The sequence below is a fragment of the Neopelma chrysocephalum genome, unplaced genomic scaffold, assembly GCF_003984885.1.
Source record: "Neopelma chrysocephalum unplaced genomic scaffold, ASM398488v2 Primary Assembly neopelma1_147, whole genome shotgun sequence".
Taxonomy (NCBI): domain Eukaryota; kingdom Metazoa; phylum Chordata; class Aves; order Passeriformes; family Pipridae; genus Neopelma; species Neopelma chrysocephalum.
Window position 1 is genome coordinate 2735927 of NW_020897809.1, and position 26380 is coordinate 2762306.

The 26380-nt window shown below is 47.9% G+C and overlaps 1 long non-coding RNA gene across 1 annotated transcript; it reads right to left on the reverse strand.

The window, feature by feature from the left end:
• Window positions 1–26009, reverse strand: LOC113975870. The gene is made up of 3 exons (XR_003536958.1): window positions 25134–26009; window positions 1369–1397; window positions 1–302 (listed from the first exon to the last, which is right to left on the reverse strand). It is a non-coding gene; the product is annotated as an uncharacterized LOC113975870 (long non-coding RNA).
• Between the last annotated feature and the right edge of the window lie 371 nt (window positions 26010–26380).

Below are 26380 nucleotides of genomic sequence, written 5' to 3' on the forward strand. Positions count from 1 at the left end.
ACACAAACAAAAAGAAATTGTGGCTGGACCAGGACTTCCAATCCCTTTGACTCCTTCATGATCACCAGACATGACATTTCAGGCAGGTCATGATCCCTTTTAGTGCTCATCAATCCCTCTCTCCTTCCAAGAGATTCCCAGTCACTAACAGCCATTCCTTTCTATAAGGCACTTCCCAGCACGTTGGAGGGACAACACCACTGCCTTGCAAGGCCCCTTGTTTTGTTTGCAGCCAGTCCAGTGGTGCAGGAGAAGGATGAAGAGGTGGGCTCACTCCTTGTGCAGTGAGTTTTTCCCTAGGCCTGCAAGACAACAAGAGAGTACAGAGAAAGGACAGACAGGGAAGTAGTCAGAATTAAAATATGGAGGATAAAGAGGTGCCATTACAACAATTTGTTGCAAGGTAGAGCCCCCTTGGAGTTGTCTCTGGGCAATAAGAGCACGTGGGATACAGGAAGGGAAGCACTTGGCCCTTGCTTTGCTTCAGTTCCCTAATCCAGCAGAAATGCATTTGGGGATTTATGGGTTTTGGAAGCTTCCAGCAAAGCTCAGGGCCTGTTCCTTGGGTTATTGTTTTCCCATCTGTTTCTCTTCATTTTATTCCATCACAGAGGCCCCATCGTGGGACACAGGAATGTGACCGGAACAATAGGCAGAACTTGCTGCCTCCAGGACTGCAGTGAGGGCAGAGCCACCATCACAGGATGGGAGCCAGGGGCTTCTATATTTAGCCCTTTCTTGCTTATTCCAGATCACATTCTCACCACCGACTCAAGAAGTCAGGAGGCTTTCACCAGACCACTGTCCCTGAGCACTGCACATCCAGCAGGGCCCCTGAACATAAAACATTCATTTCCCTTCTAATAAATGCCAACAGGAAGACTTCCTGCTCCCACCTCCCCTTTCCAAATCCCTATTTTGACAGACTTTTTTCTTCATATAAGCAAACTAAATAAAACCATCTTCTCCTCTGCAAGGCTGGCGGCCTTGGAGCAGCCCCAGGACTCTGGAGCTTGCACAGCACAGCAGTGCCTGTTGGAGCAGGGCTCTGGGAAGAGGCAGAAATGGGTGATCTCATTTCCCTCGTGTTTGAGCCTGAGCTAAACTCACCAATCCACAGAGACTGGTCCAAGCCCACACCTCAACACCTGATGGCAGGACAAGTGAGGGAGAACCAGGTCTGAGCATCCATCTGGCCTCGATCACTACCACAGCCCGTGCATAAACCTCTCAAACTCAGCAGGTAGAGGACTGCTGAGCAAAAGCTCAGGTCTTATTGCAAAGCCACTCCATGTCCCCAGGTGCCTCTCTGTCACTTTGAAGGCCCTGCAGGAAGCCAAGCTGACTGTGATGCCATTTAGCACTTACCTCATTTACATCATCCAAGTGAGAGGATCCTGTAAAGTGAGGGGAAAACCCATCATGTTATCACAAACACTTACCTAAGAGCTGTGCTGTTTGAAAATAGCTTGATGATGGACAAGTTCTCTTTCTGCTGCTTCCACAAGGGTTGTAGATTAGGATCACTCTGCACTTTGTGTGTCTACTTCTACCAAAGTTCTACCAAAGGCTGCTGGTGTCCCAGTGAGAGGTTTTAGCACACAGGTGGCCTCCTGGGCATCTTGCTGTCATCCATATTACTCCTCCTGTGTACCAGTGTGTTTCCACACCCTGACTTTTCTCCTGTAGGCATTCCCACCACTGCCAGTTCCCCATTCCTTCTAAAAGCACCCTAAGTGGTTATATCAAGAAGAGAAGGCTGCTGGTGAATGGGTTACAAGAACAGAGTTGTTTTTCCTTTAAAGTATGTCTGTCCCTGGAAAATTAGTGGTACCCACCAGTGCCCAAGCACAGATAGAGAAATTACATCTTCTGGTCATATCACAAACCATGCCACTAATTTGCTTTGTAGCCTCAAACTTGTGGCAGGTTAAATTTTCCTCCCTGAGGTGTTTGCTTGTGAGAGCTGCTCTGAAATAGGGGTGTCTGAGGAGTGTTTGAAGAGGCCTAGACAAAACCAGCATAGCTGGGAGGCGGAGCAGACTGTCTTCTGCACCTTAGGATCTACAGAACACCTTTGCACTGCCAGCACTGGCACATCAACTGCATTCATCTGCCACACAAATCCCTTCTCCTTTACTTCTTTTGTGTCCTGGAGCCTGGCTTCTCTCCACTCCTGTGGAGGAGGCAGTGCCCAGTCCTCTCTGAACAACTGACACTTGCCAGCAAGGTGTAAATGAGCCCTGTGCGCCCAGCCAGGCTGAAAGGAAGAGAACACTTTCCATCTGGCATTCCTGCAGGTCTTGAGACAGCAGTTATTTATCCAAGGTAGAGGAGAGAAGGGAATGGAGTTTCCAATGGAAGAAGCTGACAGAGAGAAGCAACAGCAGCAGTCAGGGCCTTGCTTGGCCCAAAAAAGTGCTGAACAAAAAAAACCAAACCAAAAAACCCAAAAAGCATTGCTACATTTTGCAGTCAAAAGTTTTCCTTACATCTTCCCCTTCGCTCCCAGATGCACCACCCTGGAACACGTGGAATGAAGCTCAGACCCTTTGGAAGCTTTAGCTTTTAGCCACGAAGGCTGTGAGTTTTTACCACCCCAAAGCCCGGGCTGTGCTCAGGCCACAAGAGCAAGATGCTGCCATGAAGAGAACTGATCCATCCAAGGAGAGATGGGGGAAGACCTGAGGCACAAACAGGTAACAGTGAGTTTCCTGAAGGTCACAAAGCAGGATTTAGGGTATGACTGAAAAATGACCTGAAGCTTTCATAAATGCTACAGTACAAGGATGTTTTTCCAGAATACTAAACATTGCACTTACATCACCTTTCTCAGAGCAGGGGCCATGCACAACCCATCAACTGGATCCAGACTATTTCTGCATGCTTCCTTCCCTGTGTTTCCTTAGATCTATAACAGGCGTTCACCACTCCCATACCACCCTCAGCTCACCTTGGAGTACTTCCTTCTCTCCTCATCCAGTCTTCCTCCCATCCATTTAGAAGAAAAAAGGAGTAAAGAAATTGTTCTCCTGGAAGTCAGATCTAGTTTATCTCCCTGCAGATTCAAGTATAAACATCCTTTCAGGGAGCCATATAAAAATCACGATCCTTTCTGGGCCCCAAGAGGAGGGTCTGGGTCCTCATCCCTGCTGTCCCACCACTCAGCCACCCCAAAGAAATCACTTATTTCCCACAAGTGCAGCTGGGCAGCAAGGCCCAGTGGCACAGCCGCTTTCCAACTGGGTGCATGGCTCAAGATGATAAAGATGAGGATGCAACAGGAAAGGAGGTGGTAACGGGTTTAACAGAATAACAAGCGGATGTATAAAACCAGAAGCTTCAACTGAATAAAGATTATAACTGTACAGATAAGTGCAATCAATGCATATGCACAAACATTTGCGGTCAACAGAGCAATTCCATCCCCAGCTGAATGATCCACTGGGTACACATGTTCAAACGTGCACAACACTGCTCTGCTCAACTAAAAATCCTTTCCCATAAAGCCACACAGACTCCCTTGGGCAGAGGCCAAGCAGTTAAATAAAAAAGTCTATCCAGAGTGGGAACTCTTCAGAGACATTTCACCATCTGGAAAGAGGAGGGGGTCTTACCCTGAGAACGCTTGGAGAGCCCGACCTACTGCGGTTAAATGCGTGCCTCATCCAAAGCTAATTCCTGGGGAAGAGCATCACATCGTTCCCACTGCCTTATGCGGCAGGACCTGCAGTGAGAAAATGGGCCTAATTCTGCTCCTCTATCCAGACAAGAGCATACAGCCAGAGCCCAAGACAGGATGGCAGCTGGCCATTCAGTATTTGCTTTTTAGTGAGGCCAGACTCACAGTGTTGCTGGTGACAAACAAGAGCTATTGCTGTCAGTGTGGGCTTCTTCATTTCCTTTTATTATATCCCCACCCATGGCATGTAAATAAAGCTGCAGTCAGCTTCCTCCAGAGTACTGGGGCAGTGAAGATTGTACAGAGCATCAGGAGGGAGCACAGCCACAGCCAAGGCTGAGGGCGCTACCTCCTTCCACCATTCCCTGAAGACACCAGGCACTCCCAACAAACAGAAACAAGCACTTAAAGCAAAAAAAGATCACAGGACCCTGCTCTCAACAGGCCTTTGATATGTTAGCTGGCCTAGGACAGCAGTGGTCAGAAGAAATTAAGTAGGACATAGGACTTGGCTCCCTTCACAGACCTGCCCCAGGAGGCTGTATCCTGGTAAAGAGTAGCATTTTACATGGCCATATAAACTCTCTGTATTTCACAGTCACATGAAATCTGTATCCTGGTGGGCTTCCAAGAGCCCAGCTAGGCAGAGGCACCACCCATATGGATGCAATTGCAAGCGAGTGACCTTGGAGAGATATGGCCCAGGAGAAATTAGCACATTCAGTGGGAGCTCTCATCCTATTTCCTTTCTGCCAAGGGATACAGGCAACATGGAAGAGCACAGAAATTCTTGTTTGGCAGAACTCAACCTGTATCAGAGCTCTGATCCCAACTGTTTCACTCAAGACCGGTCCCAGTAAGTCTTGGAACCCCCATCCTTCTCTTGCAGTGGCAAACCAGAAAGAAAAACACCTTTCTAGATGTGAGAGAAGAGGCTAAACCTCACTACCTTAAAGCCCATCATCAGTCAGTGTCCCTGAAGAAGAGCCCCAGGGGCAGCACAGCCTTAAGAGGCATCAACCCAGGGGAAAATCCCAGGGACAGAGGAAGAGGAAGGACAACAGGGCACAGCTCTCATCCCTGTAGGACAGCATACAGCTAGACACAGGCAGCCAATGCACCAAGCATTATTCAGCATGAACAAAAAAAGCTCTTTCCAGCCTCTGCCTCACAGCTGCTCATCTGTATTCCAACCCTTTAACCCCAACAACCCTTCTGGCTGAGAGAGATGGGGGACATCATTTCACCTGCTCCCTCCCATCACTCTCCTGTTCCAACATTCTCAGCCCACCTGCTCCCACTTGCTATGAAGCTGATTGCCTCCTTCACAGGGTCACCTCCGTGCAAAAGACAAACCTCTTGTCTGGACACCGAGTTTCCTGGATGTTATCTGACCGGGATGGGGAAGGAGGGGGAAAAAGGTCTTCCTCCAGAACACAGAGATGGAATTGGTTGAAACAGCTCCAATCAATCGGGCTCAGTATCTGAGATGGTATTTTGATTCCAGTCCTACAGCAAGAGACAGCACAAGGCCAGGCGAGGGCAGATTACATGATCTCTCAAAGCCGCCTTTCACTGCAGCACAACATGTCCTCTGTGCTGCTAGAGGGCTTTCTCGGGCTGAATGAAATAACACTCTACAGCTCTTGATTCCTACCTCGGGGCAGCAACAGCATCTCTCCTGCCCATCTTTCTCCAGGGAGGAGATTAAATATCAGAGATGAATCAAAATGCAGTCAATCAGGCCAGGCAATCTGCCAAAGCAGGAAAAAGGAAGGGAGGGGGCAGAGAAGGTACCTCGGTACTGCAGTGACCTGTTTAAATGCTGATATTGAATGCTGAGCTGCCGGATCTCTCCAAGGCTCCAAGAGACAGGAAGAGAACACAGAAGTGGGAACCTTCCTCCTACCTTGGAGGATGGGGACGAGCCCACATCACTTCTCAATCATCAGCTACACTTGTGGAAATGGGCAGACTCAACTGGGAGAGCTGAAGAGACAGGACAAGGCTAATCCAGCCTGATGCTCAAAACTCAGATCCGGCAATGATCTAGAGAGGAGAATGAGATTCTAACACGTGCACTATTTCAGTAAAATGCACCCCTCTCAGCCCAAGAGATTACACAATTCCAAGGGGCTCTGGGAAGTACGAGCCCACAAGACCCTCTCAGAGCAGAGGTGCAAAGATTAAGCCTCCAGACCCTCCCAGGCCTTGACAGGTGTCTCCACAAAGGGCATTTGCACTTTCCAGCAGTAGTAATGTTGCTGGAGCCAGATTCTTTGGCCACAAAAGCACAAGCTGCTGGAGTTGGAAGCAAGAAAGGTTGATTTAGTGCCTCTCTGTATTTTAGCCACGTTAGGCCAAAGACAGCTGGAATTTGGGAACAATTCACATTGTGCTACCACATCAGAGTCCTGCTCTGAACCAGAGCTCTGCTGGGCTACAGTGCTTTGCACAGACACACAGAGAAGGCTTTCCTCTTCCAACAGTGCATCTGCCTGCACTGGGCATCTGGGTAAGCTGCAAGCCACAGCATCCATGTTGTAGGGAGAAACACTCAAAGGGCAGACTGAATTCAGAAAGTACTGCAAAATCTTGTCAAAAGGGCCTGAAACCCAAACCACCACCTCAGAAACCCTGTGCCAGGGTGAGAGACTGGGGAGCACAAGTCAGAGTTTTCAGAAACAGGTTGTTCAGACACATCTTCATGTGAAGCAGCAGCAGGTAAACCACAGCAGGAGGGGAGATGGGAAGGCAAAGCAGAGAAACACCAGAAACTACGACGGAAGGATAGAAAACCACACCAAGAACTGGAGAAGCAAGCTGTGGTCTCAAAGATGTACATGCACTCTCACACAGGCGCAGTTTCTTGGACTGTTTATCAAGCTCAGGAAGGAAGAGGGATCAGTCTGCCAGAAAGATCAGAGATGCTGGCGCTGTCATATGATGCTCCCTCTAAGAAACAAAACCCACAGAGTGTGCATACACAGACAGAGAGGAAGCTACAAGGAAAGCCTTGAAAACAGGGGAGGAAACCCTAACCCCACCCCAGAGGTCCTACCTTTAACTAAACCCTCTCTCAGAATCTAATGAAAAGCACAGCCAAACTTGCATTATTCCAGGAAAGCAGTGGACAATTTCCTGTACTCCCCTGTCCTCTTCTGCCCTTACAACACAGCAACTGGACAAATCCTTTCTCAGCCTGGCCATGTGAAGAACAGGGGTCTCTGCCCAGTCCCAAGCCTCTGCCAAGGGTGCTCAGCTCCCTTTGGAGAAAACACTTGCTATGCAAGTGCACAGACATGCCAAATAATCCTTCCTTGTTCCCAAGAGCTTTGACTCCAGCTTCTATGAAAATCAGTAGAGTCAATAAAGTTACTGGCTGTGGACCCAGCTAGAAATGAAAGATTTGGCCAGCAAAATGACTGTATCCTGGCCTAGGCAAGAGTTTGCCTCCTACCCTGTCAGTAAAGCCCTACACAAATTCCTCATACAACCATACCCCGTTTACAGTCACAGCAGAACAAGGGAAGAAAACCCTCAGAGGGTTGTTAAGAAGATGTTGGGCATGGCTGAGACTCCCATGCCTGCAAATGCAGGGACACCCATGGAGAGGGGCCGGAGAGGGAAACATCACAAGAGCCAGAGAGCATCAGATGCTCTCCTGCTCTGGCTTTTAACCGCTCGCACATGAAGCCCAGATGGTTTCCAGAGTGAGGGAGAAGGGTGTGCTGCTTACACAAGCAATGCCATATTTCAGTAAATATCATATGCCATCCAGACATCCTGGACTGGATCCAATTTCCGTTAGGCTTTGCTCAACTGGGGACCTGGCTCCTCCAGCAGACAGCAAACTCCATTCGTGCTAATGCATGTCTAAGGCAGATCTGTGTCTTGGGCAGACACACATTTCTACCAGATGATCCTTGTTACACCTGGCATGAAGAGAAGATTTCCAATGTTCAGTCAATCAACCTCTGCTTAGAGGCTCAGCTCAGACAGAAATGAGTTAACTCTTCCTCATCAGCTCAATGCAGGAATATGTGGGCCACAGCAACCTGCTCCTCCCACTCACCTCTCTGGGGATCCTCACAGTCTTCTCAGATTCCTTTCATGTGCTCCATCTCAGAGCTTCCCATGGGTACCTGCAGTGCTAGGAAATACCTGGTGTATTTGTTTGATAACTGTCACAAAAGACACAACACAATTGGCAGTGCCTGGAGATGAGGTGTGAAAGTCTCTTTGTAATGTCAGACAGAAAAGCATATCTTGAGTTCTTTCCTTAGGTCCTTTTCAAATGAAAACCATTAAATCTGTCTCTAGACTATTAGGGAAGAGCAGAAGGAGGAAGTATTTCAGCAACCTCCTCTTTAACATAGTAAATTTAAGGAAATGAGAAAATTCTCCAGTGGATACACAGTCCCAGGCACAGACTCACCTTGATACAAAACTCCAAACAAAACTTTAAAAGATAGTCTCCCTAATCCTGATTACTGCTTGCTGCACTAGGGTGCTGCAGGTCCCTCCACAACCTCTGTCTAGTGGACTATCTGGCTTCAAGATCTTCTATTGGCCAAGGCAAACTAGGCCTTATCCAAGGAATTCTTGCAGGCACTCACCTTTCCAGGACACAGTACTCCAAATACATGTGTTCTTCAACCTGCCAGTGAGCAAATGTGACCATGAAAGAACAGCAGTAGCAGGAATCAACAAAACAAGGCAGGAATCATTCCCCCAAAGAACCAACGTGTATCTTCCCTGACCAGAACTTCAATGCCTACTTCTCTTTCAGACAGCACAGCACATACTCCAGGCAGCTTTAAAAACCAACCTCCCTTTAAAAATCAAGCAAAACTCTCACAGGCTTGGCAGAGGGACACTAGATGTCTGTCTCACTGGCAAAGATGACAAAAGCAGGGCTCCCCTCCCACAGCCCATATGCACGAGACACACTGGAATGGATAACACCTTTGTTGAAGCCAAACCAGAGACCCGACAGCTTTTCTGACATTTCTTTTGAACACTGAAGCCAAAAACCGCACACAACCAGGATGGTGTGTGAACCAGGATGGTGTGGGGTTTAATGCAAAAACATGAACCAGGACGGTGTGGGGTTTAATGCAAAAACACAACAAGCGAGTTTTGTTCCACTCAAGCCATGGGTTTAGTTGGGGGTTGCCAGCATTAACACACTGGTCACAGTGCACGAGCTGGAGTGGCTGTGCAGCCTGTTCCCCCCTGTACACACATGGGCCAGGGCAGGAGGTGGGCACTGACAAAGCCACAGCAAGTGGCACTGTTGAAGCTTTCTTGCCCTCTTAAGGGGCAAGAGCCTCTCTAGCTCATTTCTTTGCTCTTCTGTGACTTTCTGGCTCATGGCTGAGAGCCCTTCCTCTTCCCAGCCCTCCCAGACCCTGTGTACTAGATAACCTCTGCCTTCTCTCTGTTGTTGCATTTAAGCTCCCAAACAAAAGGAGACAGGTCATTCAGAGTAAAGCCTCAAACAGATTTTTCTCTCTGCGAGCAAAGAATTTTATTTAAAAAGCCCAAACCAGGTATCTAATATATAAAGCAGCTCTCAGATCAGAGCTCCAGGCAGGTTTGGCTCAGCCCAAGAGCCAGGAGACCGTGAATCCTGCTTTCAGCTGTTAAACTGCTGACAATACATGACCATCCTTACAAGAAAGAGGAACTAACCAAAAAAAGACCTTTTTAATCAAACCAGTTGTTGACATATTCCTCAAAAACTCTGACAAGTTGTAACTGTGGGTTTTATAGCACATACATACACCAGCATGGTGCAGGGCACCTCTCCAGTTACCTCCACGGCTTGCTTAGCATTCTGGAAGCTGGTGTTGGCCTTCTTCAGACATTTGGACAGTCCTTTTGCAAGCTCTGAGTGTCTGTGTTTGTCTCCCACATCTGCTTCTTCTGTGGGACTCATGCTGTAAATCTTGGTATTGCTACAGCAATTTCCCAGTCTAATCACATGCCTTGTTGCACTACCACAGCAGTGATAGCTGGTTGAACCACACACCACATCCTTGCAATTGTTTCTATTACTCACAATTGACTTATTTATTAAATTTCAGCTTGCCAAGCCTTGCCAGGAGATGAGCAAGAACCCCGTCACCCCTCCTTGCTGTTCATCAGAGTGGAAGAAGGCAGGTGAGTAGGCTGCGAGTCTGAGCTGTGAAACAGTCCCAGCAATTTTGTAAGGACACGCTTTCTCCAGCAACCAACCTCCCTTGCATCTACACTCCAGGGCTTGAGTCCTGGGAAGTAAATGCTTGAATTGCAACAGAAATCAAAAGGGAAAGTAGATGCAAATGAAGACTGAATTAATTTGTGATTTTAGAGCAGACAGGTATTTCCACAAGACTTGCTTGTAGCGTGGCACCAGCTGCAGTCCCCACACCAACCCTCACTTGCAGATCTAAGAGCCATCCACAGTAGAAAATGAAGTGCCTCTAGATGCAAGGAACTCTGCTTGTGGGGGATTTCCTAGGCTTGGAACAAACAGCCTGATAGCTCCTGGCTGCTTCGGAGGCCCAACCCACCATCTTGTGCCTCACAAACACTCCTCTGACAAAAGACTTTGACTCCTTGCTTTCAAAGGGGAACAAACAGAAGGCAAGTTCAGACAAGGCTCATGGCTGCTTGCCCAGCCAGGCCTCAGCTAGTCCTTCATAGTAAATATTTGTTCTTAATTACAGTGCCGTTTGCCCCGGGAGCTTGCCTGCAATCTGTAGGAGGGAGGGGGATTATGTTGTTGATAGGTAAATAATAGCTCTTTCATCCAAGAGAACCCAGTGCATTTTCCGAAGATGAAAGCCTCTTGAATGCTTTCTCCATAGGTTGGGGTAAGGATTTTAAGTCTTTGTCCCACTCAGGGGCGTGCCAAAAACTCCCACATTAGGTTCAGAGAGAGGGAGATTGGAGCTCCACTGCACAGCTCCCTCTCCAGCCTTGTTGCAAGCCAGAATCAAGTGGTACAGGCTCAGCACTAGGACTGGCAATCAGGTGTTAGGCAGGATCTGGTCTGCCTCTGGAAGGTGAAGTGAGGACAGAGCCTGCTGCTGACCAGCAGCACCAAGTACACCCTGCTCTGCCATGCTCTGTCATGCCTGGTCATCACGCTGAGACAACGAAGCCAGGAATGAACTCCATCCCTCCTGGTCCCCAGGTCCTGCTTCTGCCCAGGACACAGCCACGCTCTTTCATGGAGAGCTCCCAAGGGCCTGAAGCATCTTGTAAGGAAGGGCAAGGCACTGCCTAAGCATAGAGTGGCCATGTGAAGCAATCCCACAGACGACATGTGGGAAGCAGCTAGTTCTCACTCTCCCCAAAGCCGACAAGTGTGACTTTTGATCTTGCTGCACTCAGCTTCCAAAACATCAGAATTACAAATATTATCAGTGAGACTAAGGGAAACGTAAGCGAGACAGTAGACCTCTGCTCTGTCTGAGGAGGAGGTGAGAAGTGACTTCCTCCCACCCACCACAAAAAAACCCATCTGACCCTCTGGGAGGCAAGGAGTGCAAGCATTCCCCCTCTCCCAAAGCCACCAAGCTAATGTCATCCAGTACCTTGGAGTCAAGATAGTTCCAGCCACACATTACCCATTTCTTCCATAAAGAGGAAAACCAAACAAAACCAGCAACAAAATAACCCACCACAGGCAACCAAAACTGGTATCTATCCATGCTACAGTTCCTACATTCCTGATCCATTCCCAGTTACCCAGCCCAGCACAGAGGATAAATGCCTGTGAACACCAGAAATGAAAGGAGCCTTCAAAGGCTCTGAACTTCCAGGGGAGAGCCAGACACGCAGAAGTCTGACACTGTAATATTGAAAAATCCAAGATAAACTGCACTCTTTTCCTCCCACATTCAGCCCATCATTCACGACAGGTTTTTTTGCATGTCCCAGCCAGGCAGGAGCAGCCACAGGGATGATACTGCACTTCCAATGCCCAGGAAAGCAACACAAACCCTCCAGCACCAACTCTGCTCCATTGCCCTCCTTGTCTTATCGTTTATAAGCAGATTTGCTGGGCTTGGTTTTGCTCCTCTTTCTAAATATCATACAAGCCTTTTATTTTTCTTTCCTCTAAGCTCTGCTTAAAAGAAAAAAATATTGTCATTCCCTGCCCCCAGCTGTAAAGGGCCGACCCAAAATTTGTTGCCAGCATGCAATAAATATTTGTACAGTTCCTTTGTAACTTCATTAATCTCTTCCTACTGCAGAACTTGAATCATTTAGCATTTTTCCCCTCTTACCCAAGGTCTTCAAGTTCCTAGACAGAGATTTAATGAAGCCTCTGAAAATCCCCAGTACAGTATCCTCTACTAACTCCCTTGCAGTGAGCTGGAGTTTTTCAGCTTGGCCCATGTATGAAATGTGTGAGCAGCAGAAAAGAGAAAGATTTGCTCTGTAAATCCTCCTCTCTACAGGAATATCCCATAGCTGGGGAACAACAGTCCCAGGCCTTACATCTGGGCTTTTACACAAACCCCAGCTCCATGAAAGGTCACATAAATGGTTCATTGCATTATGTCCAGTAAAGAACAGCACTGGAGCTACAGGACCAGAAATGCAGCTGGTGTCAAGTCTTTCCTCTGGTATGTTGCCATGTCCTACCCACCTGAATCTCTTTATTACATCCTTTAGATGTTGACTTTGCTTCCTGCCACTGAATTCGTCAGACAGGCTTCCTTGCTATTATGGTAGTTACGAGGTACATGGTTAGAGGCACATTTTATAGTGTGCCTCAACAAGGAGTTAAACCTATAAATCTATATAAGAAGCACATTACATTTAGAACAAGAAGTGAGCAAGGAGAGAAGTTTTGAAAGGCCACTTTCAAACAATCCTTGTTTATCCCTGACTTAGGCTGAACCTTTAACACAAGTCTGCCAACAATCCCTGAACCACCTGTAGATCCTCCACCTGTAAAAAAATAGAGGTACCTTAAAACCAAAAGCACCATTAGGTCCCTGTTGCTGGCCCAGAGTCCCACTCCTGAGCAGTGCAGAGCCTTCCAGATCACCAGCTTACAACCTTGTAAAAGATGGAAAAACTTTGATTCGGGGTTAATGCCTTTTTCCTTTTGAAGGGGAAGGGGAGACAGCCAGGGAGCACAAGCAAATTTACATGCCAGGAGTTGAAACCTAAAGGAAAAGGGTTCCAACAAAACAAATTACTTTCAGTGTAATGGGTTTTTTTCCTTTCCTGATGCAAGCACAAACCACCTTAATATGCTAGCAGCAAGGAGGAAGGGTGTTCCTCTCCTAACTCTGTTGTTCTCTAACACAGATGCAGACTATTACTGGGGAAGCAGAGAGCAGGGTTGAACAGATTTCTCATCAGAACCTATAAGCCTGAAAAGAACTATCAGGCAAGAGCAGCTACTGGTAACTTCTTGAATGAACTCACCTTGAGACCAAAGCAAAAAGCCCAGGCCCTTGATCCTTATAAGTCCCTTGAAATGAGAGGAAGGATGCACATATATTTAAGTTAATTCATTCAAAGTCTAAGCACACACCCCCTTACCTTCAGCAATACAGAGCATAAATATTCACCAGGGAATGGAGCAGGGCAGGGGAGACCAGAAGAAACACTACACATCTTGTGAGTCACAGCAAGCCATGACAGAAGATTCATTAACTGGATTCAGGTGATCCTATTAGCTTTGCAATTGCTGCACATCAGGCTGCAGAGTAATTAGGGCTGCAATTCAGAAGGATTTACCAGAACATTTTTTATTAAAACACAGTTGTTAATCAGCCTGACTAAAGCCTTCAGAGCTATTAGCCTGCTGCACAGAAGTCATAATTACTTCATCCACTGGGGAAGAAGGCATCAAAGAAACTGCCTGGGATCACCTGCAGGTTTAGAGGACCAAAGGAAAGACAAGGGATTTAATGGGACATCTCCCTTTGGCATCAGCACAGGTTTTTGATCAAGTTTTGAAGTGGAGCATTCAGGAGGCCAGAGGAGAATGTAAGAACATCAAGTCTACACAGGAAGGATTTGCCATCGGAAGTATGCCAAGGCAACACCCAGATGCATTAGTTGACTCAGAGTTACTGCATAAGTCTTAATTGCTGCCTAAAAGTTTAGTGGTCCCCCTGAATTACATGATCTCTATCTGCTGAGGATGTTTGGCCACCCTGCAGCATCTCATAGAAGCAGGGCCCATATTTCCTCTTCCGGAGGCAGAGCATTTTTCCGTGCAGACAGACCCAAGAACTCTGGACAGGGGTCAAGGGCAAGCAACTCCTATCAGAGCAGTGGAGCACGATCAGCTCCTGGGTTTCCTAGTATATAACTAGCCATGGGAATAGCAGGATGCAGCCCAGCTCCAGTCCCTGACCTTACTTCCACAAGGTTAAGGCAGGCTTGATTCAGGTGGCAGAGAACTGGGCTCAACAAGTCTGGCCACAGGATTGAGAAAGACTGAGGCATCTGAGCACCTGCTGCCTTGCCTTGCTCTGCCTCACAGACACTACACACACAGCCCTGGATGGGAGCAGGAGCACAGAGACACCAATACAGGCCAGGGAAGGAACAATTTTCCCCTCCACCCTCTAAGACCAGACATGGTGAGTGTAGGACAGGGGGTCTGTGAGTCAGGCTGGCCCTCCTCTACCACCAGCACTGCCCTTTCCTAGCCCCCTTTGCTCAGAGGTTCACCACCAGTACACAGAACATCCTTTCTCAGTTTCCTCTGACCATCCCAGCTGGCCTCTGCAGCAAGCACACTCCTCCAGGAGGGAACTGGCTGATAGACCACACAGATCATGGGACCACGCTGTCATAGTTCCTGTGCGTCCGGGTGCTCTGCGAGGAACCCTGCCAGACCCTCCAAAACCAACACCCTCGCCCATGTTAAGCAATGCAGTTTATCAACAGTCTAAAGGGAAGCTCAGAAAGGAGAACGTGATAAAAAAACAAGTGGAAATCTGTATGTACACACAGGCTGTGAGGACGCGGAAATAACGAGGGGGCAATGACAAGTAGCCAGCCCTCACCACAGGCTCTGGGAGGGAGGAGATCTGCTTGTAAACCAGGCATCTTCAGAAGAGACACTTTGACTTTTATCCTCTGGAGTCTGATGCTGGGGTTGTGGAGGTGGGAAGAGCCCAGTGGACATCTGGCAGGGTCTCCCTCAAAATTGTCCTGCTCAGACACATGGCACAGAAAGCATAAAGGAGATTCTAACCACTGCAGGGTTTACTTCTGAAGAAAAATATTCCATTTTAATAAGTAAGCTAAATTAGCATGTTAAATATCCTACTATTCCAAGGGGAGGAGGTAGGGGAGATTTTGCCAGCTTCCCCTCCTTGAGCACTTCAAACACTTTGGCATATCCGCCCTACAGGGAAGCCCGTACAGTGCCCAGACCTGGGGTAGGCTTTGCATCATTAGCCATGTACAACACCTAGCACAGGACTAGTGATGTAATGCAAATAATTAAACATAAAATCATGGTTGGCAGTTGACAGAAGAAGGGAGTTGGTTGGAACAGCTCATAGTGACAGTTTGTTCTTCCTTTGCCCTAATTCAAGTTGCAGAGCTGAAAAGTGCTGTCCTGCCTGGCAGGATCCCAGTGCAGCAGAGACAAGGACCCCCTTTGAACTTCCAGACCAAAGAAACTCCTGGTTAACTGTCTGACCAAGTGCAGAGGGGATAACTGTCTGCATCTGACCTGCTGGCACCCTGCCAGAAGGGATTAAAATAAAAAAGACACTCCAAAGTCTTCCAAAGTCCTTTCCAAGTAAAGCAATAACAATAATATCTGATCTTCATAAACAATCAATACTGAACTTAACTGAACATTTTGCTCCTTTGCAGCTGGACACTAGACCTAGGTGCACAGCTTGGAACCAAATGCTCATTAAATGATTGAGCTCCTCTGACAGTTCACAAATTAGCCATGAACAGACTTCAGTTTTGATGACTTTACTCATTATGTTCAAATATTCAGTTTATCTGAATATATTTTGGCTAATAGATAATTCACCAATTATTGGTTGTCCAAATCACATGGTGACTTTCCAACATAAGATGACTTAATAAATTTGGATTCCAAGTGGAAACAACCTTAAGGGATCTGCTTTTCTAGACACTGTTTATGGGCTATCTAACCACTGGTTTGGGGGAACCTTCCACAGTCACTTTTTAAAATCTAGGCCAGAATTCTCTTTTATTTTAAAATTGAAAGTCATGCAAAAGTTTCCAAATTACAGACTCATTCCACTGACACTGCTGAGAATAAACTACTAACATTCCCATGAAGCTCTAAATTTAAAGTGCTGCATATGCAGCCGGAAGCCCTATGAGCTGTTTTCCTTTGAATCCTCCTGAGTTGTTTTTTAACCTGAAGGCTTCATTGAGCTCTCCTGGACACAAATAAAAGAGTTAAACATTTCCTTTTCTGGTACATCAGACCAATTGATACTTGACTCACAGACCTTCCAGGCCTAGAAGGTTTTACATTCTTAAGGGACTATGTCTCCAAAATGAAGGGTTTTTCGTTTGTTTTCCTGTTTACACTTCCATTGTGTTGCAGTTGTAGTTTGCTTTTTTTTTTGTTTCCATGCACAGCAAGAAGCAGTTTCAATTAACAAATTAAAGATTCCTGTAAATTTTGTCTACCTGGGGAGGGTAAATGAGAGGTTTCTGGGACAGAGGAAGAATAAAAAGCACACAAACAGAATAAGGGTTATAGAGATGAAAAGTAAACAGACTAAGCAGCTTCTTAAAAATCCCTTTCATAGAAGACACCGGTCTTCCAGCAGGCACAGGAGAAGCAGCAATGTGAAGCAGCAAAAGGGGATATACTGAGACCCAACAGCAACTCAAGAGCTGTGAGACTTGTGAAAAGCCACTGGCCTTTATCAGAAAGGGCTGCCAACAGCAGAACCACCCGTTCCTCTCCGTCCGTGTCTGCAGGAAACACGATAAAAACCTTCACCAAAATATAAATAAGGAGTCAGGACTTGCCGGCTCGTTATTTTGCATGACAGCCGTGCCACAGGGGTGCTGCCCAGGGATCACGGCCCTGCTGACTGGGGCACTAAGGAAAGTGGAAGGCCGAGATGGTGCCCACCCTAAACTGGCTCCCACTGCTTATTCTGGAGCCACAGAAGTCACGTTTAGAGCCAGGAAGGAGGAAGACATACAGACTTAGAGGCAAGCTGTGCTCTCTGTTCAAAGCTCAGCTCCACTCACCATCTGACTGCAGGCAATTAAAATTGGCTCTCTGCTCTTTGGTGTTGTTTGTTGCTTTGTGTTCTTGTCCACAGTCACTGGTAATGGAGCACACAACAAAAATCCCCACTTTTCCCACTCTGATCTTCCAAAAACACAGCAGTTCACCCAAACCTCAACACTGGGTGCTCACTCAGGAAAGGCCTCCACTTTCAGGAGACTGATTACTTCCACCAAAGCTGCCTTGGTAGCAAGTTTAATGAATGAAGAATGCCCTAAAGAGAAAGGAGACAAGCGAGAGTTTGGCACAGAGCATCCACCCCGCCCTGCTCACTGAACACCAGTCCCTCCCAGTGCTGTGAAGAGCGTTTACCAGGACTGCCCCAGAGCTGGACCTGGAAGTCAGCCTGTCCTGAAAACCCACCCCAAGATCCTCTGTGTGCTCCCCACCTTCTCCTGGCCAAGCCTTCTGCTCTTGAGGGCTTCCCACATGGTAGGATACTGCTGCCTGCAGTTCTCCAGGGGACACCTTCCCAGGTGAGAATGGGTACAGATCAGGATTCCAGCAGTTGGGTACTCTGGCCCGACACACCTACACTCACAGCAAGCCTGGGAGAAGAAGGCTGAGCCATGAGGTTTGGTGAAAGCTGGTTTGTTAAAAGCTCAGGGATCGATCCCTGCTCAGCCAGCAACTTTCTGCTGGTGGCTTAGTCCAGGGTCTGCTCACAGCCAGTGCAGGACATCCCTTTCCGTCCATTCCCTGCCTGACTGAGCACCCTGAGGCTGGTATGTCCCTTCCACAGCAGCAGGGACTCCCCTTGCTGCAACAGCACACACAAGAGTTCTTGAATCTTCTTTCTGCAGCAAGCCCAAACTCTTGCTCCAGTTCTTCCACCTTCCCAAGCTCCAGTGCCACACCAGGCGACTCAGTGCTTTGCAGAAATGCTGACCCCTTCAGCCCCACAGCTCTTCACTGCAGGGTATCCGTCATCTGTAAGGGGCAGATATCACACAGCAGCACCTGGCCAGGAAAGGATCAACACTCCAACATCCACTCTTCAGAACTCAGGGAGAAAACTAATAAACAAGGGCAGGCTTTGACCTGTGCAAAGGAGTGGAGCATCTGACAAGGAGGAGATGACAATGGTGACAGCAAAATGCAGCAAGCTCAGTGACCAGGCACAGCATTTTAGCAGTGACCATGGAGAGCCACAGTCGATGATTCCAGACCTGACTGGCAACCAGGCAGGATTAAAGCACCACTTATAAAATTACAAGGTTAATAGATGTTACAAGCACGTTACCAGGTGTCGTGACTTGCTGGAAGCACATCCCAGAAGATAGCAGAAGCAATTACACTCTGTTCACTATCCAGCTGCATCAACCACCCGTAGGCACTACTTAGCAACCCTTCACGGAAGTAAACTTAGCACAGAGAGGATCTGCTGTGCCCACACCACTGTATATGTCCTCCGAGCCAGCCCTGCTCCCTGATAGAGTTTATCTCAAACAGAGAAGAAAACCAAACCTGCCATCAGAGTCAAAATGTGCCCTGTCTCAGATTGAAGTAGAACCCTTAGATCACATAACCTGCCATGGTGAAGAGAAAACAGCAGAGCCAGCCACCTGGGGAAGGAATGGAAGTCCACATTGTTCTGAGGACTTTCAGAAAAAAAATCAGTCCTGGGAGGGCCAGAAACAATAGGAAGTGGGAAACTAAGATACAAATGGCATATGGATGGCTGAAAAGCCTTGTCCTAACTCATACAGGAAGCCTGGGACAGGCCTTGTGAAATCTCCTGTCCAAGTGGGGCTATCTAAAAGGAACAGGAAGTTTCCAGGAAGCAACAGGGGTTTGTACATCATTGCAGCTTCATAAACTTGATCCAAGGCAAGGCTTGTAAACCTTCTGAAGGAAGAAGCAGTGACCAGCCCAGAGCTGGGCAACAAACAAAACACCAACCCCAGCACACACCAGGGAGCAGGACAGATAGTGAAAAGCCAAACGAGTCCAAACCCGCAAGGGCATGACAGCATTTTTCAGGAACTTGCAACACCTCCTTCAGGGTGGGGATGAGCAACCAGTGTCCACACCTTGTTGCACTGTAGTCATTCATACGGTTATGGGATTGTGCTACAACACCTGCTGTACATGAATATGTGGTAAGGGACCCTCACATCTGCCGTAAAGGCAACTCGTTTCTCACAAACACACACCTGCTCTCATCCTGCTTGCAATGAAGCACACAGAGGCATCACAGGCTCCCTGCACAGTGCTGGGATGTGGACAGGACAGGGACAGGCAGGAGGCTGCTCTTCATTTTAAACAGGTTGTCTAAAAAAGGTTCATAAAAGCAACTGTCTGTAGAGAACTCCTCACTACAAACAGCTCCAGCACACTCCACCCTGCCCAGATAAAAGGTAAGCATGAAGGACAGGCCAAGTCTCTGACTGGTACAGGCTCCAGCTGTGGGTCTAGGTAGGGGAAAGAAACACCCCCCCCCCCCCCAATAATCCCCTTACGCTAGAAGAAAAGATTTGTGGGTTTCTGCATTTTCAGCAATGCCATGCAACTTTAAATACCTAATGGGTACACACATTAGCATGTCTGCCTTGGGAAAAACCACACAGCATTTTCCTTCTTATTTAGTGTTTTATTCGAATAAAACCTGGGAAAAGTAAACATTCCATCCATGCATCTTGAATCAGTACACAAGTGACAAAAAAGTACTTTTAAAAACACTTTTCCCTGTATTTTTCACAGGCTACTCCTCCTCTGGTGGCACAACACAGAATCTGTCTCTTTGCTGAAGCTGAGATCAAACAGCAACTTCATCACATCATAAGTTACAATTAAGGCTACTCCTGGAAAAAGATGATCCTTTCCTAAATAAATGCTAAAGCTCTTCTGACATATCTCTTCCTATTGTCTGTATCCAGCCCTGTATTTATAAGATTAGCCTCAAATTAGGACTGTTTCCTCATTCTTTCTTCACTCTTACTACAGCCTGGTTCCTGGGAATCTGATCCTATCTTCCACAGAGGTTACTCCCTGTTGATAGGAAATATCTAGTGTATGTGGGCAGGAAGCGCCAGCAGAGGATAATGAGGATTAAGAGAGAGTCCTTGTTATGACTTATCACCACATCAGATCAGGAGACTCAGTGGGCCATTTGATCAACAGGAACATTAGGAACTGTCTCACACTCCCACACAGTGTCTCGCCCCACTGTGGTGTGGGTTTAAGTAGCACACGAGGGCTTTGAGGGCAGGATGAGTCGTCCTGACCCATCCAGATACTTCCACATCATCCAGTCCTTCTTAACCAGAAGCAGGGTACTTAAGAAGTGATGGGAGAGGACAGGTCGAAGAAAGCAAATCCTCTTGGAGTTGGTTTCTTGCCCAAACATTCCTCAGAGGAGACAAGAGGTGGGTTTGTTGACCCAGGCAATAGTTTTCCATTGCCTAAGGAATCTGTTCATTTCAGAGTGCCTGGTGCTGGTGAAGAACAAGATGTTCCTGTTGGTACAAAGACCTTCTCAATGCTTTGGCTGTCTGTTTGCAATGTCCATTTGATAACAGATGTACAATAACCTCGGGAGTTTTCTCCTCAAGCCATGCACCTCAGCAGCTCTCTTTATTGAACAGAGAGAGACCTCAGTGTCTCCAGCCTCCATAAAAGCTCCTCAGACACACAACCACAGTGTGCCACACACAGCTCATTCCAGGACAGTATCTTCTTGGAGAAGCGGAGGAATCAGAGCCACCAACTGTTGTTGGATCAAACTTCATCCTGCCCTGTGTCCTGTTTTCAGTGGGACTTGACAGCAGCACCTGGTGAAGAGTATAAGAACAGGCCAAGGATGTAGCTATGTTACATTACAAACATTTTCCCAGGCTCCAGCTATTTGCAGTTGTAAGATTTTCTCAGCAAGATACTGTGTATTGATATTTAAAAGCACTCAATGGATTTTCATGGCATTACTTACTCCAACGTCCCCCAAGCCTACAAAGGCCTTTATTCACCACAGATTCATACAGTGCATTTATACTGTTTGTTCTCAGCTCTTCTTGTAGAAGGTGACTGGCTTTGGGTTTTTTGACTATCCTCAGAATCAAGCCTTGCTCCCTTAGCACAGTTCATCGCACTTCTGAGATCTCTCTCTCTCGTGGCATTATCCCTTATTGAGCTTGTTGCACTGTATTTTAGATTAGGATGGCTCCCTCCTCCCACTGGATCGCTTTGCCTTTCTCAGCATCATATGCTATAACCCCACCACTCCACATTGCAAGGACTTCCTACAGCTGTTCGGTGTAGCTTTTGGGTTTTGCTACTCTGAATAGTCAGCAGCAAACTTCTTCATCTGCCACTTACTCCTCTTTATCATTAACAGACACATTCAACTCCTTTGGCTTTTGACAGGCCCTTGTTGCACCTGACTGATGCCAGTCCTCCATTGGGAAAGCTGGCCCTTCACCTCTCAGTTTTAATTTCTCAGCTTTCAGCTTATTATTTACTCATTAGAGACCCCCATGACATATCCCAAAACTCTGAGAGCACAACAGGACCTCTGGCTGGCCAGGGTCCAACCACCCATGGAGTATCTGGAAAAAGACCTATTTTCCCATCTGCTCTCTCAGCCCAACTCATCAGCTTCCAGGCTTCAATAATCTTCCCCAGGAAGGCTCCCAGTTGTGTCAGTGAGGAAAGGAGAACAGCTGCAGCTCAGGCACAGCAGAGTCATTAACACTGAGTATGGACTGAGACAAGGTAATGGCAGGAGCCAGGCACCAAGGAGGCTCCTCTGGCTGAGCATCCCTGACTCTGCTGAACTCGGCCTATGCCAGACCACTCCTGGAGCACAGTTTCTTTTTCCCAGGGGGAGCTTGAACAGATCCCCACAGAAACACTATCAGGACTTCCTCCTGCAATGCCCTGGGGCAGCCACAAAGAGAACCGTCATTATTCAGCAACCCAGCTTGCTTTTGAACCCTGGAAAACATCCCGAGAGAAAAAAATGTGGCTCTTCCTAATATCCCTTTCACTGGATATCAGTCCTCAATCCCATAGAGATGAACAGAGTGCAGACTTTTCCTCCTAGTTACAATCTTTCATCCTGCCACCCATCCCCAGCTCCTCCCCAGATTGTTCCTGTGGATTTCAGTCTTCAGTTCCCAGCCACACCATGCTTTTGCAAAGTGCTCCCTCAGCCTCCTCCTCAGAGCTCCCAGAGAACAAGCCTCAGGAAAAGCACCTTCCTCTTCTTTCACAGGGAGAGGCCGATTGCTTCAGATAATGGCATTAAATGAACAAGTCGGACACTGAGCAGCAAGATTAGTTCCCACAAAGACTGGGTAGTAATGAGAGTGGTTAAAGACAGGTAATGAGTGGGTGGCACCTGTCAGCTTCATAATGTAGATTATAATTTGTTTATTACTCTTGCTACTGCTTTCGCTGCCATTGGAATGCAATTAATTAATAGCACTGATGAGTCCTGCTCAGTATCTGTCATCCCTGACCTACAAACATCCCTGGGCCGCCACTGCACATGCAGGAGCACTGGACATGTGGTGGCATTGCATGGCCAGTAGGAAGGATCCCACAGCTCAGGGAGAAAAGTTAAAGCCACAATAAACACCCCCCAGTGTACCTCCAGAAGGAACAAACTCACAGAAGTGTTGGAGATTCAAGAAAACTAACCATCATCCATCGTTTTGTAGACTGGAAACTGTATCTCAGGGAAAGTGTTGACCCTGTATCAGGAATGCACAGTGGCAAACCGCAGCTTCAAACGTGACTGACTTTGTTTTGCTAAAAATACCAACGTTTGTAACCCTTGCTTCATGCAGAAACACACACACTTCTCTCCACATTTACCAGCTTTAAAACTAGGCTGGGAATTTCTCTAAACTGCCTTAGCAACTGGCAACACAGCAAAGCAGCAAGCTGGCTGCTCTAGGCTTTTTCAGATACAGTTCCTGTGCAGATCAGGCCCAAATTTGGACCCCCACCAGCGTGGAACCCCTCGACACCAGTGCCTTCACCATGTCCTGCAGCAGGACTTGCAGGATGGACCCAGACAGGGTGAACAGAGAACCTCAGCTTCACTAACTTTCAATAACAACCTTCCTGCCCTCCCCAAGCCACTTGAGTCCTTCCCTTTGCAAAGAAAAACATGCTGTAGGGACATAAATAAAAACCAGTGGCGAACTTCGGCACTGAGCTGCACTATCAGTGCGTGTTCGGGCACAGGCGAGCGCCCACTGAAGTCAGCAGAAGTTTGGGAAGACAAAACACCTCCCACACAAAGGAGAGACAGAGGAAGCAGTCAGAGCTGTAAAGCAGATAAGCTGTCTGTCAGAACAGGCTTGGACTGTCCTAGCAGGAGGATGTTGTCCAATGAAAGGGAAAGCTATTTGGGGAATGAATGAATAGCGAAGCTTCTTGTTTTTTGGTTGGTTTTTCTTTTTTTTTTTTTTTTAAGAAAAAAAACCCAAACAAAACAAAAAAACCACCACAAAACTTTCCCAAACATCTCTCACTCTCAGCTTTCTGCCAACGGGATGCAAGGCCAAGACATGCAGGAGCCTGCCTCAACCTCCAGCATAGGATCACTCAAAGGCAACTGCCAGAATAGGGGCAGAGGGAAGGTGAAGAATGATAGAGAGGACACGGAGACAGAGCTGACAGCAGAGCTCTTGTTCTGTCAGAGGAGAGGGCAGCTTTCTGCAGTCTCAGCACCCTGAATCCCCTCAAGCTAACATCCAGCATCCTGTTTTGCACAGCTCTGAGAGGATCCTGCTTGGCTCTCAGGGGTATGATCCTGCCTGGACCACTGCCTGGTCCACGCAACAGGGAATCAGCTACCCAGGGAGAGGAAGTGGCAAATTTAGAATAAGACTCAAACAAACTGCACCACTGGAGCAGAGCTGTAAATCTTTCACCAGGTACTGAGCACTTCACTGCCAGGATAAATGCACAAGAAAATGATGGGTCCAATCCAGAGCTGCATTGGCAAAAGGAAGGAAAGTGCTTATCCCTCTAACTGCACCCCCTCATGCATAATTCAGCTCAAAATCTCCCATACTGAAAAATGCTGTGCTTTTAGGATGTTATATCCGCAATCAAACCTCAGAGCTCAGCTTCTTGCTGGCACAGGACTTTCATTAATGCCATATCAGTGACCAGGGTCTCGCCAACGCACCAGTCTGCTCCCTCCCACTTTTTGCAGGGCTTATCACAACAATTCACCTCTCAGAAGAAAACAAGGCAAAACCACAAGTCAAACTAGAGCACTCCTTTACAAGAAAAGGAAAGAAAATAAAAGAAAAAGACAACACAGGCCTGAAACAAAGAGTAAACTTCATAAAAGCAAAACCCCAAATCATGAAGAATCTGCCCTTGAGGCTGTGATGGGAGATGAGAAGAGCAGGAAGATGAGAAGAGTGCTCGAATGCAGAGACTTTCAAAATAAAGCACTGAGAAACTCAGCAAATGGCTTTACATAAGCCAGATGTTTCTCCAGGGAAAGAAAGTAGGGAAATAAATAAATCTGTCTGGATTCCCTTTTCTCCCCAGACTTGGGTCCCTCACCAAATACTTCTTAAGGCCCTACATGCTCTTGGATCACTTATACCACTGGGCAGCACATAAGTAACACACATATCATCCCCTCCAAATCTCCCACAGAACAGCTGATCTCCATTTCCAACATCTCAATGTCTCCAAGAAGAAATGGGGCCAGGGCTCTGTTCTCCTACAGGACCACGGAACCGCTGCCAGGTGGGAGTACCTCAACTCCCAGCTATCTGAAGAAACAGAAGGCAGTGGAGAAACCAGGGAAAGCACATAAGGACAATGCAGAACAAGAGCAATTTCAGCAATGAGCACGATTGGAAGGGAGGCAGAAAGGCCTGCAAAGCACTGGTGGTCTTGCCTTGCACCAGGTAGGGGAGGGGGTTCCACACTGCCCCAGCACCGAGGGGCCCGTGTGGCCCACAGAGACAGGGTCCCAGCAGCCCATGGCCATCCAGCTGGCCCAGGTGGCTGCGCCTGCCACGGGATTCATTCCCAACCCGTAATTAAACCCCAACCCTTGAAAGAGCCACCAGAGCTGAAACCACAGCTTCCGCCCAGACCCGGCTCCCAGCCCAAACACAGGATCACAACACGGCGGAACAGGGAAGCCGGGAGGTGACAGGGAGGAGCCCGCAGGCTCCAGAAACTCACAGCTCCACAGCAGGCAGCTCAGTCTCTGACCACAGGTGCCGCCTCCATCACGGCTGCCGAGGGCTGTGCCGCCATCGCAGGCTGAGGCGTTCGGCCAGCTCGGGGCCTTCCTGCCAGGGCTGTTCATCCTCCCAGCTCTGCAGGACCCAGCCGCAGTTCTGTACCACTGTGACGGCCACGAGCCTTTCAGGCCACCAGGCGGGGTCCCCTCAGGTGCCCCTGGAGCAGCGTGTGGTGAGGCAGGACCCTGGGGACAGCTGTCCTGAGGGCCGACGCCTCACCTTTTCCCGCCAATTTAAGGCGGTTCCCACACGGATAGCACACAGACAGCTGTTCAAACGCAAGCATGGCCCCAGCAAACAGCCGAGCCACATTTGCAGCCTGGACCCCACAGTGCCAGACCGGACAGGGCAGCTCCAGGAGGCCTCGCTATGGCCCATCCTTTGTGCCCGTGCTGCTGGGAGACACAGCAAGGAAGTCGGGGGACAAAACCAGGAGAAAGGGTAACTGTGCAGTTTGAATAAAGACACTTGCGGGAACAGGACGTGGAAGCTGAATGGGACTTCCAGGAGCTGCTCTCCCTGCTGAACGTTCCCTCACCCACCCTCTCATCCCAGATTACATTTAGCCAGCCCAGCACCACACAATTAAGAGACAGATTTGAGGAGGCACGGGAGCAAATGGCACAAAATCAGGAAGAAAGCCTGCTTTCACACTCCTTACAAGCACCTCAGAGCATGACTATCACAGCCTGTGCCAGTTGGCTGTAAATACAGGGACGTGTTCATTAGCTGAATTATTTGAGTGCCTTTGCAACACTGCAAATAGCCTGATTTGCTCACACAAAGGATAAAACAAGACTTCAGCAGCCCACAAATAACCTGGTTACCTTGGAAATGTGAGCACCCAAATTCAGATGGTAGCAGGAAGAGTCTCCTTTTCCACGTGCGTCTCCAGGTGATGCAACAGCAGACAAGTTCAGAGCTGCCGAGGTTGACTTGCATCATGCTCAGAACATGTTTGCTGCCACACCAAGGGAAGGGGACGTAAGCAAGGGAAAAAAAGCTACAAGTAACCACAAAGCCCCTTCCCCAAGCTCATAGAGCTCTTGATGCTGGGCTTCCTGGTGAGGAATTGCAGAAGTTGAGCTCTGTGCTTAGACCTTTGGGGTTTTGCCGTGACTTGAAAAGGAGGGAGAAACTTTTTTAAAGCACCTAGGCCCTGTGGTCCCTCTAACTGTTCAAATG